Consider the following 19,790-nt stretch of genomic DNA (forward strand, 5'->3'; position numbering starts at 1 on the left):
AGCTTGAAGCCGCCGCGGTCTGAGGAGTTCCAGCTGGCGCGGCGTCCAGGGCCTGGGATCCCTCGTTGGGGACCCGGGAGGAGAAGCTCCAACCGCCAGCCCGCGGCCAACTTCTACCGCGGGCGGGGCGGGGACTTACCACCCGGAGCGGGGTCCCTCGCCGGGGATCTCTGAAGAGGAGCTCTGACCGCCGGCCCTGTGGCCTACACCAACCTGAAGCCGTGGTCTCCGGTGGGAATGCACCGATTCAGGACTTGCCTGGTCTTTATCTGGACTTTTTACCTGGTCTGAACATCTGGACGCCCGCAGCGGTAGCTGCGGAGGGTTGAGGTCACGACCACGGGGGAAAATGGAGGAGGACTGACCAAATTTTGTGCCTTCCACCACAGTGATGAATGCTGTGGTGGATGTTTGTGTTAAATTTTAATTGTGTTTTTGTGTGTTCTTTTTCATTGTACCGCTGCTGGCAAATTCATTTCACTTGCACTTTATGTGCACGTGACGAATAAAACTGATATTGATATTGTTGTTAGAGTACTTGCCTCAACTATCTCCTCTAGCAGTATGTTCCACATACTCACCACCCTCCGGATGAAAAACCCGCTGCTCAGGTTCCCATTAAATCTTTCCCCTCTCACGTTAAACCTATGACCTCTGGTTCTAGATTCTCCAACTGTGGACGACAAACTCTGTGCATCTACCCTATTCGTCCCCCTCGTGATTTTTTATAGACTTCTGCAAGATCAGCCCTCATCCTCCTATGATCCATAAAATAAAGCCCCAAACTGCCTAACCTCTCCCTATAGCCCAAGCATATACAAATCATTTTATAATTAATTTGATTTTTTGAAAAAAAGAACCAACCCGAATTGTTTAAATTGGCGAATACAAATGCTACACAACACATTTCAACATAACCCGTGAACACATCAAGTGCTGGTGTATTAAATAATGAAATGCCTGGATAGTGTGAATGTGGAGAGGATGTTTCCACTAGTGGGAGTCTAGGACCAGAGGCCGTAGCCTCAAAATAAAAGGATGTACCTTTAGAAAGGAGAGGAGGAGGAATTTCTTTAGTCAGAGGATGGCAAATCTGTGGAATTCATTGACACAGACGGCTGTGAAGGGCAAGTCAATGGATATTTTTAAGGCGGTGTTCGATAGATTCTTGATTAGTAAGGGTGTCAGGGGTTATGGGGCAAAGGCAGGAGAATGGGATTGAGAGGGAAAGATAGATCAGCCATAATTGAAATGGCAGAGTGGACTTGATGGGCCATTCTGCTCCGAGAACCTGTATTCAAAGATATGCAAAGGTTATTAATTGATGCTACCAGCGTGGTTCCTGACCTGGAACTTTGAGATTGGTCAGTTTTGCGACAATAATTTCACCAGCAATGTGACATTTCACATACTTCTTACAAAGCTGCACGTCCTGCTTCATTGCAGACACGACTGATTATCATTTTAATAGGAAAAAGTGATTGGGATACAGGTATAGCTAACAAGGGCAGAATGTGTTCGTCCTTGGTTGACAATGACATGCTTGTGCTTCTTCTCGAATTGTTGAGTGTGCAAGATTTACAGGGATAGTTCTGCAAATCTCCATTCATTGCAGACATGACTGTTTATCATATTAATAGGAAAAAGTGATTGGGACGCAGGTATAGCTAACAAGGGCAGAATGTGTGCGTCCTTGGTTGTCAATGAGGTGCTGCCGCTACTTCTTGAACTGGTGAGGGTGCAAGAGAAGATTTACAGGAATAGTTCTGGGAATGAGAGAACTCATCTGCAAGGTTAGACGGGACAAGCTGGGGTTGTTCACCACAAGGCAACTAAACCAAAAAAATGTAACGCCACAAATCGGTTTAGATTGGGAAGAGGGGGATTTCAATTAAAATTCATTAATTCAACATTAGCTGCAAAAGAATGGATGCAAGGATTGCTTTAAAAAACAAAAAAAAATAGGAAAGACAAAATGCTGGAGTAACTAAGGCAGCATCAATGGAGAACATGAATCTGTGATGTTTTAGATCGGGACTCTTCTATAGACCTTCATATCCATGTTCCCCAGGTATGCTGCTTGGCCCACTCAGTTATTCCAGTATTTATCTAAATGGTGGACGATTAGTCATGGTACACCAGTCATTGAAGGTAGGCATGCAGGTGCAGCAGGCAGTGAAGAAAGCGAATGGTATGTTAGCATTCATAGCAAAAGGATTCAAGTATAAGAGCAGGGAGGTTCTACTGCAGTTGTACAGAGTCTTGGTGAGACCACACCTGGAGTATTGCGTACAGTTTTGGTCTCCTAATCTGAGGAATGACATTCTTGCCATAGAAGGAGTACAGAGAAGGTTCACCAGACTGATTCCTGGGATGTCAGGACTTTCATATGAAGAAAGACTGGATAGACTCGGCTTGTACTCGCTAGAATTTAGAAGATTGAGGGGGGATCTCAGTATCAGTATATCTTTATTGTCATTTCCTGAGTACTCACATACCCAGGGGAAACAAAAAAACGTTGCTCAACCAGTGTCCATTCAGTGCAAATAACAACAAGTAAATAGAAATAAAAATACATATATCATGAACAAATTAAATTAAACACTCTACTCTCTACTAAACATCAACAGGCGTTCCGATCGACAGCTGCTGCAGTGTGTCCAGGTTGGTGGTTGGTGCGTGATACTTTGGCAGGGGGCTAAGTCCGTTTATCAGTCTTATAGCCTGCGGGAAGAAGCTGAGGAGCATCCTGCTGGTTTTGCAGCTAATGCTCCTGTACCTCTTCCCAGATGGCAGGATGGAGAATATGTGATGCGATGGGTGGTAGGGGTCTTTGATGATGGAGATGGCTCTGTTGATACATCTCTTCCTGTATATGTCCAGCAAGAAAGGGAGTGGAGCACCAATAATCCTGCTGGCGGTCTTCACAATCCTGTCTAGTTGGTGCCGTTCGTACGCCTTGCAGCTCCCGAACCAGGAAGTGATGCCGTTGGTTAATGTGCTCTCGATTGTCCCCCTATAAAAAGTCCATAGATGTGTAGTGGGGAGACCTGCTTTACGTAGTCTTCGGAGAGGGTGTAGTCGCTGCTGGGCTCTCTTGACCAGTGCTGTGGTGTTGGTTGTGGACATCAGGTCATCTGACAGGTGGAGTCCTAGGAACTTCACGCTGCTGACCCTTTCCACATCAGCTCCATCAATGTGCAGAGGTGTATGGTGTTGTTTTCCCGCCCTCCTGAAGTCAACCACCATCTCCTTAGTTTTTCCCACGTTGAGAATGAGGTTATGAGATCTTATGAGGTTATGATCTTATAGAAACGTAAACAATTCTTAAGGGGTTGGACAGGCTAGATGCAGGAAGATTGTTTCCAATATTGGGGAAGTCCAGAACAAGGGGTCACAGTTTAAGAATAAGGGAGAAGTCCTTTAGGACCAAGATGAGAAAAACATTTTTCACACAGAGAGTGGTGAATCTGTGGAATTCTCGGGCGAATTCTCGGAATTCTGTGGTATTTTTAGGGCTATTTCTAAGAGCCCTATCTAGCTCTCTCTTGAAAGCATCTAGATAACCTGCCTCCACCGCCCTCCGAGGCAGAGAATTCCACAGACTCACCACTCTATGTGAGAAAAAGTGTTTCCTCATCTCCGTTCTAAATGGCCTACTCCTTATTCTTAAACTGTGGCCCCTGGTTCTGGACTCCCCCAACATCGGGAACATGTTTCTTGCCTCTAGTGTGTCCAAACCCTTAACAATCTTATATGTTTCAATGAGATAGCCTCTCATCCATCTAAACTCCAGAGTGTACAAGCCCAGCCGTTCCATTCTCTCAGCATATGACAGTCCCGCCATCCCGGGAATTAAGGTTGTAAACCTACGCTGCACTCCCTCAATAGCAAGAATGTCTTTCCTCAAATTATGGGACCAAAACTGCACACAATACTCCAGGTGTGGTCTCACTAGGGCTCTGTACAACTGCAGAAGGACCCATTTGCTCCTATATTCGATTCCTCTTGTTATAAAGGCCAACATGCCATTTGCTTTCTTCACTGCCTGCTGTACCTGCATGCTTACTTTCATAGACTGATGTACAAGGACCCCCAGATCCCGTTGTACTTCTCCTTTTCCCAACTTGATGCCATTTAGATAGTAATTTGCCTTCCTGTTTTTGCTACCAAAGTGGATAACCTCACATTTATCCGCATTAAACTTCATCTGCCATGCATCTGCCCACTCCCCCTCCCGGCTTCAGGACGATACGAGCAGACAGGGACCCCGGAGCTAGCGGTAAGCAGAAAGGTGGGGGGCTTTTACTGCTCGTCAACAACAAGTGGTGTAACCCTAATCATGCTACTATCAAAGAACAGATATGTAACAAGGACATTGAACTTTTAGCGGTTAGTTTAAGACCATATTACCTACCCAGGGAGTTCACTGTGGTGGTAGCCATTGTTGTTTACATTCCTCCATCTGCCAAGGCGGAAGTCGCGTGTGACGTGCTGCACACCACTATCGCTGGACTGCAGTCAAAGTACCCTGAGGCGTTCATTGTTGTGTCTGGAGATTACAACCATGTCTGCCTCTCTAAGACTTTGCCCACTTTTAAACAGTTTATTGACTGTGCAACTAGAGGTGATAAAACGCTGGATCTCTTGTATGCAAATGTGAAAAATGCATACAAATGTACTGCACTGGCCCCTCTTGGTCGATCAGACCACAACATGCTACATCTCTCTCCTTCCTACACCCCAGCTGCCAAGAGGCTGCCTGTCACCACCAGAACATTAAGAGACTGGTATCCTGAGGCTGATGAAGCCCTAAGGTGCTGTTTTGAGACAACAGATTGGGATGTGTTCTGTGAGGAGTATGGGGAAGACATTGACGGCCTAACAGAATGCATTACCCATTACATCAATTTCTGTTATGATGACATCATGCCATCCAGGGTAATTCGTTGCTACCCCAATAACAAACCATGGATTACCAGCAGCCTGAAGGCCTTACTAAATGAGAAGAAAAAGGCTTTCAGGGTGGGTGACAGGAATAAAATCAAAGAAATTCAAAGGGAACTGAAGGTGAGGATTAAGGAGGGGAAAGAAGCATATAGGCTCAAACTGGAACGACAGCTGCAGCAAGATGGAGTGAAGCAGGTATGGGCTGGAATGAAAAAGATCACGGGTATGAAGCAGAAGGGCGGTACACTGCCTGATGGTGAACAGAGTCTGGCTGATGATCTGAACAGATTTTTCAACAGATTTGACTGCCCAACACAATCTCAGCCTCCCCCACCTGGTCTGCTGACCGTTGATGCTTCCTCACCATCTCCCCTCCCTCTCTCCAACACTCCTGAGATGTCATCTGCACGGGGTCCCCCCTTCCCACCTACTACTACACCACCAGCCCTACCTATGACTCTTCATACTGCGCAGGTCAAGATGATGCTGGACAGACTGAAGCCAGGGAAAGCAGTGGGGCCCGATGACATCAGCCCAAGGCTACTGAAGACTTGCTCCTCAGAGCTGGGTGGTATCCTAACACACCTGTTCAACCTGAGCTTGCGTCTACAGAAGGTCCCAAGGCTGTGGAAAACATCTTGCCTGGTACCTGTCCCAAAGAAGACCTATCCCACTCACCACAATGACTACAGACCAGTAGCGCTCACTTCACATATTATGAAGACATTTGAGAGACTTGTCCTCTCCTACCTCAGGACTAGTGTGTCAACTCAAATGGATCCTTTACAGTTTGCATATCAGCCCAACATCAGTGTCGATGATGCCCTTATTTACATGCTGCAGAGGGCGTACACACATCTGGACATCCCTGATGCATCTGTAAGAATTACATTCTTTGACTTCTCTAGCGCTTTTAACACAATTCAGCCTCGACTGCTAGGGGAGAAGATGGAGAAGATGAAGGTGGATCCATTAATGGTACTGTGGTGTTTGGATTACCTTTTCCTCAGACCACAGTATGTGCGCCTACAGAACAATGTCTCAAGCACCATCCTGAGCAGCACAGGGGCTCCACAAGGAACTGTGCTGGCTCCATTCCTGTTTACCATCTACACAGCGGATTGTCAATATAACACCAACAGCTGCTTTTTGCAGAAATTTTCAGATGACACAGCTGTTGTAGGCCTCATCAAAGGGGGCAATGAGGAGGAGTATAGAGACACAATTAACAACTTTGTGGAGTGGAGTGCACACAATAATCTCCATCTCAACACCAAAAAAACGAAGGAGATAGTTGTGGATTTCAGGAGGGGGAGGAGGAGGATTCAACCAAGACCAATCACCATCAGGGGCACTGAGGTGGAGGTGGTCGCCAGCCACAGGTACCTTGGTGTGCAGCTTGACAGTGAGCTGGACTGGAAGAGTCATATGGAGGCGGTGTACAGGAAGGGACAAAGTAGACTGTATTTTTTAAGGAGGCTAAAGTCATTTAATATCTGTCAACCCCTATTGTGCAGTGTCTACCATTCAGTGGTGGCCAGTGCTCTGTTTTTTGCTGTGGCCTGTTGGGGAGAAGGCGCCCGAATAGCGGACAAAAACAGACTGGACAAGCTGATCAGGAAGGCCGGCTCAGTGGTTGGGGCTGAGCAACTAACGGTCAAGCAGGTGGCAGAGGCCAGAACTCTGAAAAAACTAGGCTCAATAATGACCAACCCCACTCACCCACTCCACGCCCTGAAGGTGATCAAGTGCAGCATCTTCAGTCAGAGACTGATTGCACCAATGTGCAAAACGGAGAGACATAGGAAGTCTTGTATACCAGCTGCTATAAGGTTTTATAATGCACAAAAATTTTAACTTATTATGTATTGAAGATATCTGTTGAAATGTGTGGTGTTATGTCTGTCTTGAAGCTGTTGTGGCACTGTAATTTCCTGTAAAGGATTATTAAAGGTTATTCATTCCCCCAACCTGTCCAAGTCACCCTGCATTCTCATAGCATCCTCCTCACAGTTCACACTGCCACGCAGCTTTGTGTCATCTGCAAATTTGCTAATGTTACTTTGAATCCCTGCATCCAAATCATTGATGTATATTGTAAATAGCTGCGGTCCCAGCATCGAGCCGTGTGGTACCCCATTAGTCACTGCCTGCCATTCTGAAAGGGACCCGTTAATCCCTACTCTTTGTTTCCTGTCTGCCAACCACTTCTCTATCCATGTCAGCACTCTACCCAAAATACCATGTGCCCTAATTTTGCCCACTAATCTCCGATGTGGGACCTTATCAAATGCTTTCTGAAAGTCCAGGTACACTACATCCACTAGCTCTCCCTTGTCCATTTTCCTAGTTACATCTTCAAAAAATTCCAGAAGATTACTCAAGCATGATTTCCCCTTCGTAAATCCATGCTGACTCGGACCGATCCTGTTACTGCTATCCAAATGTGCGGCTATTTCATCTTTTTATAATTGACTCCAAATTTTTACTAAAATTCACAAAGACAACTCAAAAAACTCGATCCATGTAAACTCAAAACAAAATCTATCTATCCTATGTCTTTTATAATTATGTATACCTCTGACATCATCATCTTCCTTTGCTCCAGGGAAATTAAACTTGGCCTTTCCCATCTCACCCTATAACTAAAGTCCTCCAAGCCAAGCCTGACGAATCTCCTCTGCACTTGCTCCAGCGCCACCCTACCCATCCTGCGATGTAGCAACAGCCTTGCACACAATAATCCAGTGAGGTCTTAGCAAGTGCTTTGCAAGGTTGCAACATAGCTTCCAACTTTTAGAATCTATACCTCGACCTATGAAGACAAGCATGCCATATGCCTGCTTCACCACTCAACTAACCTAACCGAGTTGGATGATCAGCCATGATCATATTGAATGGCGGTGCAGGCTCCTGCACCTATTTTCTGTTTCTATGTAACCCATGTTGTTACTTTCAAGGGTATATGGATCATTCTCCTAAGCCTCTGGAGGCTCTCCAACACCAGCACGTGCCTCCTCAGATATGGGGCTAGAGTGGAACAAGATAGACCACTGCTGCAAAATCCAATGGGCTGACTCAGCCGCTGCTGAGTCGGAGGCTGCTGCTGCGGGTCTGCGGACGGCGGCGCCGGGAGCCCGCGGCTCCCTGGAGGGAGACCGCTTTTCGGGGCTCCTGCAATGGCGAATTCTCCCGCCCGTGTTGCGGGGTTGAAGAGCTCCTGGAGCGGGGCCTGACACCACTGCCCCGCGCGGCTGGAATGGCCGCGGGACTCTGCGAGCGCACACCGGGGGCTCCAACATCAAGACCCGGTGTGCGACCTCGCACCACCCGGCGTGGCTTCAATGGCCGCGGGACAATCGCCATCGCCAGCCGGGGGCTTTGACTTTGACTCTGACATCGGGGGGGGGGAGAGTGCAGTGGAGAGATAAGTTTTTTTTGGCCTTCCATCACAGCTATGTGATGGATGTTTATGTAAAATGTAATTATGTTGTGTCTGGGGTCTATTTGTGTGTAATGTATGGCTGCAGAAACGGCATTTCGTTTGGACCTCTAGGGGTCCAAATGACAATTAAATTGACTCTCTTGACGTGTAGCACGCAACGGAGAGGAACGTCGGCCATTTCAGTAAACCCGACCCAACTTCAGTTATGCCCCTCGCAGTGTAATCAGCGTTGTGTGTGTGATATAGGGTTAGATTCATAATTCTGTTAATTCATAAATGATTCAGATGTTAATAAATCATAATTCTGTTAATTTTCTTTTTAAATGTTTTTTAAAATTTTCTGTTTAAATGGCTCATGTGCTGTGTTTGAATTGACTTTTGTATTTAACTTGTACTCTGTAATTCATCTAATCCCACTGTTTAATAATATTTTCACTACACAACAGAGTCTGTATGTTCTGAATTTATATTAGATCACAGAGAGGCAGAAATAAAATGCTCTGATGATTAGATTTACCAGGATGTTGCCACGAGGACTGAGCTACAACGAGAGATCAAACGGGCTAAATAATATTTTCACTATACGACAGAAAGTAATACATTTTTTCTCACCTTTTGTCCTTAATGGGGAACCTGAAGAAAGACAGGACGGGTCACCTACATTGGCGATTGGAGCAATTTATAGCAGAACAGTATGTTATGTTTGTAGATGTGTACATGGTAAATGGTAGGGAATTGAAGAATACAGTTGAACAGAGGGGTCTGGGTATAACCGTGCATAGTTCCTTGAAGGTGGAATCTCATATAGATAGGGTGATAAAGAAAGCTTTTGGTATGCTAGCCTTTATAAATCAGAGCATTGAGTATAGAAGCTGGGATGTAATGTTAAAATTGTACAAGGCATTGGTGAGACCAAATCTGGAGTATGGTGTACAATTTTGGTCGCCCAATTATAGGAAGGATGTCAACAAAATAGAGAGAGTACAGAGGAGATTTACTAGAATGTTGCCTGGGTTTCAACAACTAAGTTACAGAGATAGGTTGAATAAGTTAGGTCTTTATTCTCTGGAGCGCAGAAGGTTAAGGGGGGACTTGATAGAGGTCTTTAAAATGATGAGAGGGATAGGCAGAGTTGATGTGGACAAGCTTTTCCCTTTGAGAATAGGGAAGATTCAAACAAGAGGACATGACTTCAGAATTAAGGGACAGAAGTTTAGGGGTAACATGAGGGGGAACTTCTTTACTCAGAGAGGGGTAGCGGTGTGGAATGAGCTTCCAGTGGAAGTGGTGGAGGCAGGTTCGTTGGTATCATTTAAAAAGAAATTGGATAGTTATATGGATGAGAAGGGAATGGAGGGTTATGGTATGAGTGCAGGCAGGTGGGACTAAGGGAAAAAAAGTTGTGCCGGCACGGACTTGTAGGGCCGAGATGGCCTGTTTCCGTGCTGTAATTGTTATATGGTTAATGGTTATATGGTTATATGGACGCCATGACCAAAGCGAAGATACTGGAGCGGAGCCGGAAGACGGTTACGGAAATGGTGCTGTAGATTACCCATGACCTACTACTGCTTTTTCGTCGAGTGGACTAGCTTGTTCCACTCTAGTATCTTTGCTTAGAACTGCTCTCAATCCGGTCTGACCAGTTCTTTACAAAGCCTTAGCATGACATCCCTGCTTCGCATTGCATTCTGGGAGATCTTGTCCAACCATGAAGCTTTATCAACCTGTGTTCCATGACATCCCAAGCTCATCCTCCAAATAATGATATGCTTCAGATTATTCACATACCCCTCCCCGAACCCAATCTTCCACATTCTTCTCCTTGCTGAACACAAATGAAAGATAATGATCAAGGACCTTGCCATCATGCCCCGACTCCACATGTAATTGCTGAAGGGACCCACTCTACCCCAGCTACTCCCTTACTCCAGACACATATAATGTCTTTGGATTCTCCTTCATCATTGTCTCCAAGAATATTTCATGGCCCTTTTTGCCCTCCTCCTTTCTTTCTCTAGTTCTCATCTATACCACCATGGGAAGATTGCAACGTTCACGTGGTCCGCCCTGTTTCAACCTGGCGCGCACAATCAAATAAGATCAAATAGAACAAGTTGTACTACAACTTTAGGCTGTGCACGCCATACACAAGAAGATCTATACACCCCATGTGTGTTGAGATTCCCACGATTCATAGAAACATAGAAATTAGGTGCAGGAGTAGGCCATTCGGCCCTTCGAGCCTGCACCGCCATTCAATATGATCATGGCTGATCATCCAGTATCCTGTACTCAGTATCCTGTACCTGCCTTCTCTCCATACCCTCTGATCCCCTTGGCCACAAGGGCCACATCTAACTCCCTCTTAAATATAGCCAATGAACTGGCCTCAACTACCCTCTGTGGCAGAGAGTTCCAGAGATTCACCACTCTCTGTGTGAAAAAAAGTTCTTCTCATCTCGGTTTTAAAGGATTTTCTCCCTTATCCTTAAGCTGTGACCCCTTGTCCTGGACAGTTACTCATACCCGATACGCATCATTTTGAAGCTCGGCACAAAAAGCTGGAGTAACTCAGTGGGTCAGGCAGCATCTCTGGAGAAAAGGAAATGGTGACATTTCGAGTCTCGACCCAAAATGTGACCAATTCCGTTTCTCCAGAGATGTGGTCTAAACCGTTGGCTACTGCAGCTTTTTGGGCCGATCATCAGTTTAAACCAGCATCGGCAGTTCCTTCCGACACAACTTTATTTTATTCCGGATCAAACCTTCAATATCCTTTCTCGTCCAAAGTAACCTAATCTTGCCAGTTTTTGCTTTCATCTTTGCCAGAACATGCTGGCCCTGAATTCATACTCGTTTTTTTAGAAGAACTCCCAGAGGTTGTTTTACTGACAATCTTCTGTTCCCATTCTACTTTCACCAGGTCTTCAAAATTAAGCCTTACCTTTACCTAGTCTTTAGAAAACAGACTGAAACATTAAGTTCAACATTCAAGTTTTTGTATCTGAATAGTTATGAGAAATTCCTAGAAACATAGAAAATAGGTGCAGGAGGAGGCCATTCGGCCCTTCAGATTCAGATTCAATTTTAATTGTCATTGTCAGTGTACAGTACAGAGACAACGAAATGCATTTAGCTTCTCCCTGGAAGAGCGACATAGCAAACGATTTGAATAAATAATAATAAGTGTCCGGGGGGGGTGGTGATTGGCAGTCACCGAGGTACGTTGTTGAGTAGAGTGACAGCCGCCAGGAAGAAGCTGTTCCTCGACCTGCTGGTTCGGCAATGGAGAGACCTGTAGCACCTCCCGGATGGTAGGAGGGTAAACAGTCCATGGTTGGGGTGAGAGCAGTCCTTGGCGATGCTGAGCGCCCTCCGCAGACAGCGCTTGCTTTGGACAGACTCAATGGAGGGGAGCGAGGAACCGGTGATGCGTTGGGCAGTTTTCACCACCCTCTGCAATGCCTTCCGGTCGGAGACAGAGCAGTTGCCATACCATACTGTGATGCAGTTGGTAAGGATGCTCTCGATGGCACAGTGGTGGAAGTTCACCAGGATCTGAGGAGACAGATGGACCTTCTTCAGTCTCCTCAGGAAGAAGAGACGCTGATGAGCCTCCTTCGAGCCAGCACCACCATTCATTGTGATCATGGCTGATCGTCCCCTATCAATAACCCGTGCCTGCCTTCTCCATATTCCTTGACTCCACTAGCCCCTAGAGCTCTATCTAACTCTCTTAAATCCATCCAGTGACTTGGCCTCCACTGCCCTCTGTGGCAGGGAATTCCACAAATTCACAACTCGCTGGGTGAAAAAGTTTTTTCTCACCTCAGTCTTATATTACCTCCCCTTTATTCTAAGATTGTGGCCCCTGGTTCTGGACTCGCCCAACATTGGGAACATTTTTCCTGCATCTAGCTTGTCCACTCCTTGTATAATTTTATATGTTTCTGTAAGATATCTCCTCATCCTTCTAAACTCCAGTGAATACAAGCCTAGTCTTTTCAATCTTTCCTCATATGACAATCCCGCCATCCCAGGGATCAATCTCGTGAACCTACGCTGCACTGCCTCAATCACAAGGATGCCCTTCGTCAAATTAGGAGACCAAAACTATACACAATACTCCAGATGTGGTCTCACCAGAGCCCTATACAACTGCAGAAGAAATTCAGAATGTTTTCAGCTTTTGTTTTAAAACAATTTGCCTGCTCCACCCACCCAAGCCTGGAGTTGTAGTTTAACGGAATTCAAACTGTCTTCGATTTGGCAGGGTTAGGTTTAACATTCCCCAACCCCACCAATGTCAGCTGGGATGCTCCAACAGCACAAAGGGCCCATACATTACAGAAGGCTGTGCGTGGGGATCTAAAAGAGTCAACTTTCTCTTTACAAAACACGTCAGCCATGACTCTCTGCAATTATCTAATAATCAAATCTAGCACCAAGATGAAGCAACAAGATGCAGAACACGCAGCACAAATCTGCTCTTTGTTCCCAGATTGTCACTTTAAAACCAACTTAATCAAATACCAATCTATCTGCTGAAACAGTCATAAATTGACACCAGAAACAGAAATAAATTCCTATTTAAAAAAATTCCCACATCTGAAAAGCTCTCGCTTTGACCAGCTGCAAATCTGGCTCGGACTGTACAAACTATTAGAATTGGCAAGTATAGTTTAACATTCCTATGAATATCTCATTGGAGAAGAACATAATTGTGCCCGTTTGAAGAAATAAAAAGTCCAGCAAAACTATTTCAAGTAAACGCAAACGGAAGAACTGTGAGATTTCTACATCAACATGCACTGAATAATTGTTTTTAAAGATTGACGACAGAAAAGCTACAAGTATATCATTTTAAAAAGTGTTATTGGGAACAGTATACATTGAGCATCCACTCAAATGAGGTTACATTATTGTAATTTGCAATACAGAGATCCTCAAGTTATTAACTGTGGGCGACTGTAATTGCACTAGGATTTACAAGGGCACATCTAAGTAGAGTCTAGCTGACAAGATGAGAATCAGTCATCGCAATGAACGGTTTTACCCAAAGCAGAATACAGCTTTGAAATCTTGCTAAACTAGTAAACTCCAAAAGAATCAGCTCTAATTTAATCCTACAGTTGACATTGAGAAATAATAGTTTACTTGAAATAATGTGTTATTCTTTATAGAACTTAATGCATTGCGCATTACTCTACAGCTTGAAAATGTAAGATTTTATTTGACATTGGAAAACTGGAGATACGTTTTAAACGAAATGCAAATATCTAAAGCAAAGCTTCTGATGTTAATTAAAGGGAGGGTCAACCAGAAGGATGCTATGACCTTTTTGATGTTGGCAGGCCTGCTGATAATTGTAACCATTGGACAAGCCGTTCTCCAGAAACCATTGGGGATTTGGCAGCAATATGCTTATTCCAAAATCATAGTTTCCACAAGTGAGCTTACAAACTCAGAGTAACATTATTCGTTAATGCCATTAAGTAAAATGTCCACACACCTTCAACAAATTCAGCGTAGGGGCACAGGAGGTAATGCAGATCAGTAGCTATCTTCAGCAAGTAGAAAGTTTCATACTCCAGTCAATCTGAAGTCTACAGGAAAGGAACAAAAAGATACAAGTTAGCTCCTGATAGCTGTCCACTGATGTTTTTGTTTACAACAGGTTTCAAAGAAAGGAGTCCATGGTGTCTCATATGCAAAATATAGCTCTAATATCACGCAAATATGAAACACCACATTGAAGCAGTTGCTCCCTTCAGGCAAATTGAAAATGTCAAGATGCACTGAGTTTGCAAGATGAGACGATGGCAATACAATACATTTCTGCTATGCTCCCCCCCACCCGATACAGAATTGGCTCATACCAGAAATGCAGTAACTTTTAATAACAGCTTTCAGTCAGCTGTCAATCATTCCTGGATATTCCCCCTTCCTACTGAAACTCGGTGGAATGATCAAAAATCAACAAAAGCCAGTTACATATCCTCAAAGGAAATGCTAGAAACATAGAAACATCGAAAATAGGTGCTGGAGTAGGCCATTCGGCCCTTCGAGCCTGCACCGCCATTCAATTGGATCATGGCTGATCATCCAACTCAGTATCCTGTGCCTGCCTTCTCTCCATACCCCCTGATCCATTTCGCCACAAGGGCCACATCTAACTCCCTCTTAAATATACCCAATGAACTGTGTGGCCTCAACTACCTTCCGTGGCAGAGAATTCCACAGATTCACCACTCTCTGTGTGAAAAATGTTTTTCTCATCTCGGTCCTAAAAGACTTCCCCCTTATCCTTAAACTGTGACCCCTTGTTCTGGACTTCCCCAACATCGGGAACAATCTTCCTGCATCTAGCCTGTCCAACCCCTTAAGCACCATCAGGCCACCAATCCTGGAGACCCAACATGCTGCAAACAACTTATTTGGATCAGTTACTTCATGATACTGTAAGTATGTATAAAAATAAAGTATTGACAATCCCAATGGAAGATAATTGAAAACGAATGCAAACTTCAAGTGTGCTGAAGTGTGGACTGACCAAGCCACCCAGTATTGTGTACTGTGCGGTTGTGAACCATTGACTTGGGACGTTAAGAACTGTGCACCTCACGTTAAGCAGGGAACAAAGGATCGGCATGTACGGACAGCGTAGTGCAGAATGTGGAGGATAGTGCACATCACTCAGGGTCAAGGGCTACTGACATAAAACTTTTCATCCAACACCATTGACGTGTTTTTTTTGGGGGAGAATGGGGCCCCACCAGCAAGGCCAGCATTGCTCCTTAATTGCATCTGAGAAGGTGTTGGCGAGGTGCCCTCTAACGAAAGTGCTCACAATGCTATTGGGTAGGTAACGCCAACAATTGGGTAGCAGCCATGATAAAGGAGTGGCTTATGATAGTGGGAGGGAGAGTCCTTCAGGTGGTCCTTCACATGCATCCAACGTTCCTGCCCTGTTTGATGATAGAGGTCATGGGTTTGGGAGGTGGCGTCACAGGGACTGCAGTACATTTTGCCGATGCTACAAACCAGAGTCACCGTACACCAGAGGAGGAAGTGAATATGTTGTCTGTACTGACAACAGAACAATTAAATTCATACTTGCTGCAGCTTAATCGACCCATAAACAATAACACACGGAAATATTGCCAACAGAATCAATTGAATGTCCCCCACAATTAAAATGTGGATTGTGGAAATGTCGGAGACCGTACATCTAGAAAGAATTAGAAGCGTCTTAATGGACAAACAAGAACTTTTTGTTAAAATATGGGCTCCATTCATTAACTATTTGAAGGAATAGATTGGTCCAGCCCGAAAACCAAACTGAAGCTTGAACTCAGGATTAGATGAAATGTCATACTTTAAAATCTACGAACTTATAGAATAGAATATGTTTATTGTCATTGCACAAAACTGAGCAACGAAATTTCATTTGCTTCTCCTCCGTTAAAAGAAATACAACACGACACCAATGCACATATGTACAGTTAATAATAGAATATAAATACATTTTTAAAAGAGATTAAAATAATTTAGCGGTATTCCTCGAAGTTACTTCTTGCTTCCCAGTGTTCACTATTGGAGTTAAGCTCTTTTATCGCACAATGGTAGAAACTATTTTTTAGTCTACCAGTGCGAGCCTGCAGAGACCTGAATCGCCTCCCGGAGGGTAGCAGAGTAAAAAGGTGGTTGGCAGGGTGGGATGTGTCCTTCTTGATATTTATGGCCCTGCGCAAGCATCGGGCCTTGTATATGTCATCCAAGGAGGGCAGGTTAGCGTTTGTAATGCGCTGCGCAGTTTTTATAATGCCCTGCAGTGCCCTCCTCTCAGCCACAGTACAGCTGGCAAACCACACCAGGATTCCATAGGTGAGGATACTTTCCACGGCGCATCGATAGAAGGACAGCAGCAGCGGCTGTGAGACGTTTGCTCTCCGTATAGACCTTAGGAAATACAGCCGCTGATGAGACCTCTTCACGAGAGTGACGGTGTTCATTTGCCATTTGAGGTCCTGGGAGATGTTTATTCCCAGGAACTTAAAGTCGTTGACTCGCTCCACCATGTCTCCTTTGATGTATAAGGGAGCAGGTTCCTCTCTCCTCTTCCTCCTGAAGTCAATGACAAGTTCTTTTGTCTTTGATGGGTTTAGTACCAGGTTGTTTGTGGTACACCAGACGGTCAGTTTTTGGACTTCATCCCTGTAGGCAGACTCGTCATCGTTGTTTATCAATCCCACCACAGTCGTGTCGTCCGCAAACTTGATGATCCTGTTTGTACTGTGTGTTGGTGTGCAGTCATAAGTGTATATTGTATACAAGATTGGACTCAGCACACAACCTTGTGGCGCTCCTGTGCTGAGCATCAGGACTGGGGAGTAATTGGACCCCATCCTGACAGTCTGTGGGCGGTCTGTTAAAAAGTCCTTAATCCATCCACATGTGTTTGCATTAACACCTAAATCAGACAGTTTGTCCGCCATTCTGCTGGGGATGATAGTATTAAATGCAGAACTAAAATCTACAAATAACATCCGCACATACGAGCCAGGACGCTCCAGATGTGCCAGTGCAGAATGTAGAGCTGTGTTGATGACATCTTCCGTTGACCTATTAGCTCTATACGCAAAAGTCTCCAGGCGTATTATAAGTAATTCATTCCACCTTTCTCTTTTTTGATATTTGTAATTCTTTTTTTCTCTCTATCTATATATTAAAAAAAACACTAGAAGCAGAATTAATCGACAATTGAAAATTTTAATAATGTACGAGTGATGTATATGAAAAGTGTTTACTATAATATGTAACTATACTTTACCATAATATGTTTGCTTCTAATAAAAATGTTAAAAAAATAATAAATTGAATGAATGATTTATACTTCTTTTAATTAACAATTTTAATACTAGATAACCATAAGTTTATAAAAATTGTTTAGTTCAGTTTAGAGATACACAGTGGAAACAGGCCCTTCGGCCTTCTATGTTCTGGCCTGACCAACTGTACACCAGTTCTGTTATCCCAGTTTTATCCTACACATGATGAAGAATTTACAGAAGCCAATTATCCTATAAACCTGCGCATCTTTGGCTTGTGGGAGGAAACCTGGGCACCCGGCGAAAACCCACTTGGTCACAGGGAGAACGAACAAATGCCGTAGAGGCAGCACCCACAGTCAGGATTGAACCCAGGCCTCTGGTGTGGTAAGGCAGCAACTCTGCCACTGTGCTGACCTCCGTAGTGCAACAAAGCACACAGCCCATAGAAGATGATAGTTGTCGCGGTTCGTGTTGCATAGCGTTCAACAGTCTGAATCTGGTGGTCATGGTTTCATAGCTCCTATATCTTCGTTCCGATGGTAGTAGTGAAATGAGAGCATGGTCACGTTTGTTCAATTCTGATTAAATGTACTGCCTTGAGGCACTTGCTCCTATAGATCTCTTTGATGGTGGGGATATCAGTACCTATGATGCACTGGGCAGAATCTATCACCCTGTAATTTCCTCGTTCCTGGGCGTTTGACTTGCCAAACCATGCTAAGGTATAACCAGTCAGTATGCTGTCTACTGCACACCTTTAGAAGTTTGACGAGTTCTTGTCGACATACCAAATCACTGCAGGTACACAATAATGCTGGAGAAACTCAGCGGGTGCAGCAGCATCTATGAAGCGAAGGAAATAGGCAACGTTTCGGCCCGAATAGATGCTGCTGCACCCGCTGAGTTTCTCCAGCATTTTTGTGTACCTTCGATTTTCCAGCTGCAGTTCCTTCTTAAATACCAAATCACTGAGTGGAGTCAATTTAAGACGGGGAATTTGATAATTTTGTAACGCATACGATGTCAAGCCAGATAGATGTTAGGATATTCCCAATATTATCAAAAAGATTTAACCATCCAGGGAATGTTCAGCATAGATACATAGAAAATAGGTGCAGGAGTAGGCCATTCGGCCCTTCGAGCCTGCACCGCCATTCAATATGATCATGGCTGATCATCCAACTCAGTATCCTGTACCTGCCTTCTCTCCATACCCCCTGATCCCTTTAGCCACATCTAACTCCCTCTTAAATATAGCCAATGAACTGGCCTCAACTGCCTTCTGTGGCAGAGAATTCCAGAGATAAATAACCATGTTTTAAATACTTTGCATTCCAACTTCAGGTAATCGTAAACAACCATTTCATTTTCTGCACCACATATTCTTTCAGAGATGGTCATGGAGAAGATGAAACCCCCAGAGAGTGTGGAATGTCTTTTGAGAAGCTTTTGAAAGGTTTCTGCAAAACAAGTTTTGAAACCCTGCATTGCACGATAGCTTAAAAATCCCAACTTTCTGTTTAAGTTTTAACTTTATATTAATTTAATCTATTATTAGAGATCGATCTCTGAACGTCAGTGTGTTCCAAACTTTATCTCTGACATCAGTGATGGAGCAGGACTGCATGGACAGAAGTTGAAGATCCTGCTTTATAATGGATTAACAAATACACTGGCAGTCTGGGCAAATTAAAAAAAAAAAAAAAAAAAAAAAAAAAAAATTTAAAAAGCAGCAAACATTCGAACATGTCTTTGTACTCTCTCCAGCAAGTGAAGAAAAAATATGTTTCTGGTTGCTTCATGAAGGTGATTAATTATGTATTAGCATATTCTATTCCGTTGTGGTTTTGCTGACCTTCAACAACTTGCAAGGGGATGCACGACAATTGTCTGCTCACTAGAAGTGGCTGACAGTTACAGATATTTTGCAACTTTAACCTTCACCTACAAGAGATTTCTTCCTCCTGTGCAGAGATTGTGCATCATTTTGATGCCGGGCACATCCACCGCAAAATACATTTTATTTTATGTCTTACAATTCTTACAGAGAACTACAAATTGACCACGTCCTTAGTTTACAGGAGTTGGTTCAAACAACCAGGTCCTTATCTGACACAATCAGTCCTCAGGTATTCCATTTAGAATTTAGAAGATTGAGGGGGGGTCTTATAGAAACGTACAAAATTCTTAAGGGGTTGGACAGGCTAGATGCAGGAAGATTGCTCAGGGGAAGTTGAGAACAAGGGGTCACAGTTTAAGGATAAGGGGGGAAATCTTTTAGGACCAAGATGAGAAAAACATTTTTCACACAGAGAGTGGTGAATCTGTGGAATTCTCTGCAACAGAAGGCAGTTGAGGCCAGTTCATTGGTTATATTTATGAGGGAGTTAGATGTGGCCCTTGTGGCTAAAGGGATCAGAGGGTATGGAGAGAAGGCAGGTACAGGATACTGAGTTGGATGATCAGCCATGATCATATTGAATGGCGGTGCAGGCTCGAAGGGCCGAATGGCCTACTCCTGCACCTATTTTCTATGTTTATCCCATATTCATTAATGG

At 44.2% G+C, this 19,790-nt stretch overlaps 1 protein-coding gene across 1 annotated transcript in view; it reads right to left on the minus strand.

Annotated features, from left to right (window-relative positions):
- The window catches only part of si:dkey-118j18.2 (uncharacterized), a 55,081-nt gene that overhangs the window by 19,088 nt on the left and 16,203 nt on the right, over positions 1-19,790 (minus strand). The window contains exon 2 of the mRNA XM_055650946.1: positions 13,911-14,004. The gene's annotated coding sequence lies outside the window, so the exon portion shown is untranslated. The remainder of the gene's footprint in view (positions 1-13,910; positions 14,005-19,790) is intronic.

This window comes from Leucoraja erinacea, chromosome 2 (genome assembly GCF_028641065.1).
Source record: "Leucoraja erinacea ecotype New England chromosome 2, Leri_hhj_1, whole genome shotgun sequence".
Lineage (NCBI taxonomy): Eukaryota > Metazoa > Chordata > Chondrichthyes > Rajiformes > Rajidae > Leucoraja > Leucoraja erinaceus.